General features: G+C 33.8%; 1 pseudogene; it reads right to left on the minus strand.

The window, feature by feature from the left end:
- Positions 1 to 1803: 1803 nt before the first annotated feature.
- Positions 1804 to 3890, minus strand: LOC148939019 (translocation protein SEC63 homolog pseudogene; annotated as a pseudogene).
- Positions 3891 to 7156: the final 3266 nt, after the last annotated feature.

Consider the following 7156-nt stretch of genomic DNA (forward strand, 5'->3'; position numbering starts at 1 on the left):
ATACTTCAAGGGGAAGATCATCTGACCAAAAGGAAACATTTTTACACTACTGCTTGTACTACTGTTACTGCTACATTTAATGCTGCTACTACTACTACTTGTATTGCAGCTACTTGTAAGGCTAAGAGCATTGAAATGAAAATATCAAGAAGTAGAAATACTAATAGAACTATATGAATATACAGGTTATCAATCTATTTGACAAGTTTTGACTCAGAAACATGTCCGGCTTGGCTGTATTGCTAGTAGAAACATTATTTTATGCTAAAAAATTGAATATATTAGCGTTTGGCCAAAACTGGTATTTTTTCTGGTAGGACATTCAACGCTATGGATTACACTTCGTATACATTAAGACAGGAAATGTGATCAGCTTGGCCCATGAACCTAGAAAACTTGTCTGGTCGCTTTATAGAATCTCGTCCCTGAATATCTAGTTACAAATATAACGTGTTTGCTAGCTTTATACAATCCGTCCTCGGACGAATAGATAGCACACTACTAAGGAGCGAGGGAGCCAGGAAGTGGCAGCCCTTCTTATATACGGGATGCTTTCTTTTGTTTTAAGTCACAAACAAGTAACAGTTTTTGTAAGTTTGTTTTAAGTTTAAGTTACTCTGTTAACTTAAGTTTGAAAAAAAATTGCTTTTATAAATTTAGTATCTGTTTCTTCTCAAACACGATTCTTTAATCAAAATTTTAATTTTGCATAGAAATGTCTCGAGAAAACGAGCTCGTTTAAAGTATTTGGTTTTCGAAATTAAGTATAAATATCCATAAAAAAAATCATATCCGCAATATTAGAGGGGCTTTCACCCCGGGAAAATCAGAAGTTATATCCTTAATCATCTGGAGATTCATTCACTTCTTAAGAAAAGAGATATTTCAAATTTTGTAGGATATGTCTCTAAGGGCCTTATAAATATTGAATTCTTTTCACATTTGAATTTTGAAGGTTCAAAACAGGCTCATTCGATTGGAAATTTGAAACAAAATTTGAATTTTAGCGTAAAGAGCGAGGTATTGACTAGGGGCCGAATCCCCTAATACACGTAATACAAATTTACGAATATATAAGTTCATTACGTAAGTTAGTTCGTAAGATACGTCAGATTGTTTGCAAGGCTATTTTTGCACTTTGATCAGAGATATTTATTCTAATTAACGGCTTTTGTGATTAAGAGGTCATTCTTAAGGAATTGGAACAAAATTTGACTTTTAGCGTAAACAGCAAGGCATTGACAAGGGGGTGAATCCCCTAATATACGTAATACAAATTTACGAATATAGAAGTTCGTTACGTAAGTTAATTCGTAAGTTACGTCAAATCGAAATTTCGAGAAAGCCGTTTAGCCAAAAAGTAAAATTAATATGCAAATTTTGTTTTAATTGTTCATCTACGGTGAGCCAAAATCAAAGCTATATTAATTCAAAAACGTTCAGAAATTAAACAAAAAAACAAGTTTTGTAACTGAAAGTAAGGAGCGACATTAAAACTTAAAACCAACAGAAGTTATTCGTATATGAAAGGTGCTGCTCGCCCAAATCTGGCAAAAACAAACCCCTTAAAAAATTCTATTGAAAACAATAGCAAACGACCACTGGCATAGCTTGGCCAAAAATCTAAAATAAAAAAATGGCAAAGACTACTAGCAAAGCTAGGAAAAAATCCGGCAAAAATCGACCCCTAGCAAAACTCCATAGAAATAAAAACGAATAAAGACCACTAACAAAGCTCAGCAAAATTCGGGCAAAAATAGACCACTAAAAAAATTGCAGAGAAAAAGAAATGGTAAACGACCCCTACATCCTCGACAAAGCTGTTAGACATTGTACGCCGTTATAAGGTTTATCCACCGAATTAGTTACATAAAATGGAGCTGTTAACATTGTCTGAGTTTTTTTATCAGTCAAGTAAACCCACCAATACTCTTGCTTATCCTCCGGAAAATAGGGACAATGGACGGAATGTGATATTCTAGATTTTCCTTTTAATGATTTTTGCCGTTTATTGAGTGGATTTTGGAATTTATCCCAATCCTCATCATCTTCATCACCTCGTTTGTTTTCAGATTTATCATCTTGAGATAAACTATCCTCTAAATCTGAATCCGTTTCATCATCTTCAATCTGAGAGTCTTCACTATCACTTTCATTTTTCTTCGTTTGTTTTTTGCTTTGGGCCCTTTTCTTTGGGGTTGTATTTTCCTTCTTGTCCTCTTTCTTTTCTTCAGGACCCTGTTCCACGGGCGTTTTAGTGACATTGTTGTGTTGACTAGGCTTTTTGGAGGCCTTTTTACCAGCCCCTCCTTTCCTGGACTTATTCTTTGGCTTCCATACAGGAGTTTTCTTCTTTTCTTCTTCTTCTTTTTCCTCTTTAACTTCTTCCTCCTTAATCTTAGGCTCATTTAGTAGTACACTAGTAATAGTGGATTCGCCTCCCACATTCAACAAGGAAGAAAATGATTTCCTTGACAAAGAAACTGTGACAGTAACAATTGCACCAGCTGTTATAACATTTGTTTCTTCATCATCGACAACTTCTACTTTAGTCTGAACATCCAGCAAAGGCATATTGGCAAGAACTTTACATACATTACGATACTGATCTTCAGTTAAGCTTTTTAAACACATTCTCCTATCATCCTCACCAAGTCTTGCCAAGTGTTCTAAAGTTTTAACATGATACTTTTTAGAATGGAAATGTTTCAACATATCTTCCTCAACATGAGGCAGCTGAAGAAGTGGACTCTTGTAGTCCCAAAGGGCCTGGACAATCATAGGACATAGCTTCATAGCATTTTCTAATGAACATAAGTTTGGCATTTTGCTAATCCGTCCAGCATGGGCTAACATCATCAGCTGGCTTATACAAACGCCCATCTCTTGAATTAACGTAGGACATTTCCTGACAACAGCTATTCTATCTTTTTCCAAAGTATGGGGATTCAGGGGCAAACGAGATAAATGGGCATGTATTAATGCTCTTGCTTTCACCGAATAAGAAAAACATAAGGGCCTTTCCTTATTCTTTTCATTCAATTGCGGAAGATCTTTGAACAACATTGGAATTTTTTGGTTGTCACTTGGTCTTTCTTGGATCTCGGAATTGTGTTTGACATGAAACTCAGCAGATGCACCTAATACCATGATAACCCGTTTCAATATCATATTGGGCGTCTTATGGAAAAAGTAGTAATACATTTGCTAAGTATCCAGCAGAACCGCACCTGAGTATTTAATCGATCGACTCCACCAAATGCCCACAGTAACAGGTAAAACAATCATAAAAATTAAAACGTAGACTATTAGAACGAGCATTGAATTTTCTTTTTCTACAATCCAAGAGGGTAAAGCTATTCCAAAGCTTATCGCACTTGGGCCATCAGGATTCCCATATTGCTCCCAGTTTCTTTTTGCAGCTTCATCGGTTAGCGCATCGTAAGCTTTTGTTAACTTCATAAATAGTATTTCATCCCCAGTTTCTTTGTCAGGGTGAAAGACCAGAGCTTTTTTCTTATAAGCTTTCTTGATTTCAGCATTTGATGCTCCAATATCTATACCAAGGATATCATACGGATCAAAGTTAGCATATTCATAGTCAAACTGCTGAGCTTTATAGGCAACAAATACCAAAAGTAGCCATCCACCAATAAGTATACTTTGAATTACATATTGTCTAAAATTCTTCAAATGCTTTTGCTTCTCTAAGAGTCCATCCTTTATTTTACATCTATCACAGCTGCATTCTTTGATCTTCTTTTCTGGATCTTCTTTTTTTTTCTTGGCCAGAAAAAATAAGTGAGAGGTATAAGAAATAATGCCAAAAAGGACAGCAAAAAATAGTAAAAAGTTGATCCAGTTTCATCATACTGAAATTTTTGAGCCATACCAACTTCTTCACATCAGATACAATACACTTGTGTCTCAGCTTCTTCCAAGATGTCTGACAAAAAACAAACTAAGTTTAAAATTTTCAGGTTTTGTCTAATTTGAATAAAAACATTACAGTTATTTCTCAGATTCCATAAATATTTTTGCCGTTTATAACTTAAGCAATTCTGAGCTTAAAACTAAAATTAATTTTTTTTAATTTTTACGTGAGATAAGTCATCACGTCATATATCGTTAATAGTACGCAATCGGTGTTAGATATTACGTCACGTCACTTATTAAGTTATATGTGATTATTAGTAGACAATCGATCATGGATGGTAATTTATCTTACGGGGTGATGTGTTGGGGTTCCACCCCTGTTTCTTTTCTTTTCAGATAAATGACACAGTTTCTTTTCTGTAGTTATATTTGCCTATAAGATAATTTTTAATCCGGGTTACAGCGGTAGCTAGCAGCCTAGTAAGAGACAAACACGTCCCATACTAAGAAACAAAATAACCCATAACTCCTAAAAATAAAGTCAGATCCAAAGTAGACTATTAGAACCGTCTTGTCCGAAACTCCTATATAAGAAAATTACAGTCTCTTGACTTGAACAACAAAGAAAATATGTTGGCTTGAAAACAAGAAAAATGGCTTGAACTACGATATTCGGCATTGACGGCATCTTTCTTCCGTTTTTTATCTGCTCAGCTAGCTGGGCACTGGAAAATCATAGAGAGCCGTTTAATGGCTCATTTTAAAGCTGCTTAAATTGCGTTCTAAATTGCTGCATCTAGTGCCTTTTGCAACTAAAATACAAATAATTTTTAAAATAGTATCACATTTGACAAAAAAAAAATTCATGTACAAGCGTGACGTAACCGTAAATTTTAACCATATATGACGTAATAAGTGAATGCAATATTTATACAGGTTTATCTTTCGACAAAACAATATAAGGAATACGTAATGGATCGATATAATTAATCATAAATGGGGACTATGTAAGTTTCATCGGATCTAGCTGAAACCTAGTAAAGAACAAATTAAGATAAGGGATGGTTTTCCCGTGGTATTTTCGTTAAACAAATTGAAATCACAGCATCACAGCAAACTTTCCCTCCTCGTATTGTGAAGCACAGCTTTACATAAAGGATCGATACAGTTGATCAAAAATGGTGTTAGTCAATTAGCTATTAATAGAAATTTTGTTTGGACTTTAACTTAAGATATGTGTAAAAACTGTCTGTTGCATGAATTGAACCTGCGACCTTCGGAGGAAAATACCAACAAGCTATCCACTGTGCCATGCAGGCTTTCTAGGAAACAGTTTTTAAATAATTTATTATATGATTATAATAGTAAAGAACGAACTCTAACTTCAAAGTTGTAGTAGTTGTTGCAATCTAGTAAAAGGAAAAATAAAGCCCATAATAACTGAAACCATGGCTGCAGCTGTAGCTGATACCTGTCAGGGTTGAATAAAGAGGAAGATTTATTCACTTGAAAAACAAGAAAACGGGCTACAGCCACGATATTCTGCATCGAAAGCATCTTTTTTTTCAACTCTTTCTCCTCAGCTAGTAGGACATTTGAACGTCATAGAGAAATGTTCAATAGCTCATTTTCATGAAAATTGCAACATCTAGTGCCTTTTTTAATTATCAAACAGTTCGTGGTAAGGAACTGTATAGTAAGAGCGACCCGTCTCAATAGTAAGCGAAACTCTAAAAATCGGAATTTTAATGTCAGTAGATACATCAAAAGAATTGTATTTTTATGCTGAATTTAAATGTTTAAGTTTCATCAAGTTTATTATTACCCATCAAAAGTTACGAGCCTGAGCAAATTTGACTTATTTTCAAAAAAAGGGAAGAACACCCCCTAAAAGTCACAGAATATTAATGAAAATTATACCATTAAATTCAGCGTATCAGAGAACCCGACTGTAGAGGTTTCAAGCTCCTATCTGCAAAAATGTGGAATTTTGTAATTTTTTTTTGCCAGAAGATCACGGATGCGTGTTTATTTGCCTTTTCCTTTTTATCAGGGGTGATAGTATCGACCCAGAGGTCCTAGAATTTTGCGAAAGGGCTTATTTGAACAGAAATTAAAAGTTCTAATGGCTTTTTTAATTAAAAACAAAAAATAAAATAAAAATAGAATCGCTTTTTTTAAAAAAAAACTGCGTTTTTATCACTTTTATCACTTGTCTTCACTTTTATCACTTTTCTTTTCATATAGCAGTCTTTTCAAATATACTTTATTTTTTAAGCAATTTTGCCAAAAACAAATACCAAATTTTACATTTTTGCATATAGGAGCTTGAAACCTCTAGAAATTTCAATTCGCTGAAAATGATGGTGTGATTTTCATTAACTCATGTTAAAGATTTATCAATGATGTTATAATCGTAAGTTGTAGTCAGGTCATCTCTTACTGTTCCAACAATTAAGAAAAAGCCATAGGCTTTTTCCTGTTTGTAATTACATTAAGGAACGAACCGTAACCCATAGTAACCGAAGTATTAAATCAAACAGTTTGTGGTCATAATAAAGAACTGTGTAATTGCTCATTTTGAATAACAATCAAAGGGGACTTCAGTCATTACTACTGCTACAACTAACAACTCACTGCAGAATCAAGCCGTCTTAGGCCAAAAACAATCGCTTCAGTAATTTTAATTGAATCTTGGTTCAATTTAAATTTCATTACATAAAGGATTGATCCTATAAATGGGATTTTTATTACTAAATATAATATGATAGTTGATAAAGATAATTTTACTAGTCTTAAAGTTTTTAGACATTTATTTTTAATTTAATTTTAGAAATAAACTTATCTTATTAATTTTTTTCTACGAATAATCTAGAGGAATCAAATATTAAAATAATTTTTAAAATTTAAATGAATACTATGAGTACACTTATTATTTTTTACTATTGAAATACAGTACAAGTTATTTAACTACCTTTCAAATAAATTAATGTGAGTTAATAAATTATTATTGAAATTAATTCTAAAACTCAAACTAAAAAAATGGTTGCAGCTGCCGCTGCAACCATGATATTCAATTAAAATATACCTGCATACCAGTTTATCATGGTTCCATTGCAACTGAACCACCGTGTAACTGAGCCCCCTTGCAACTGAACCCCCGTGCAACTGAACTCCCCGTATAACTGAACTCCCCTTGTAACTGAACTCCCCTTGCGACTCAACCACCTTGCAAATGAACCCCCAAGTAACTGAACCACCATGCATCTGAGCCCTTGTA

This window comes from Artemia sp. Qi Xiang Cuo, unplaced genomic scaffold (genome assembly GCF_049724085.1).
Source record: "Artemia sp. Qi Xiang Cuo unplaced genomic scaffold, ASM4972408v1 HiC_scaffold_22, whole genome shotgun sequence".
NCBI lineage: Eukaryota > Metazoa > Arthropoda > Branchiopoda > Anostraca > Artemiidae > Artemia > Artemia sp. Qi Xiang Cuo.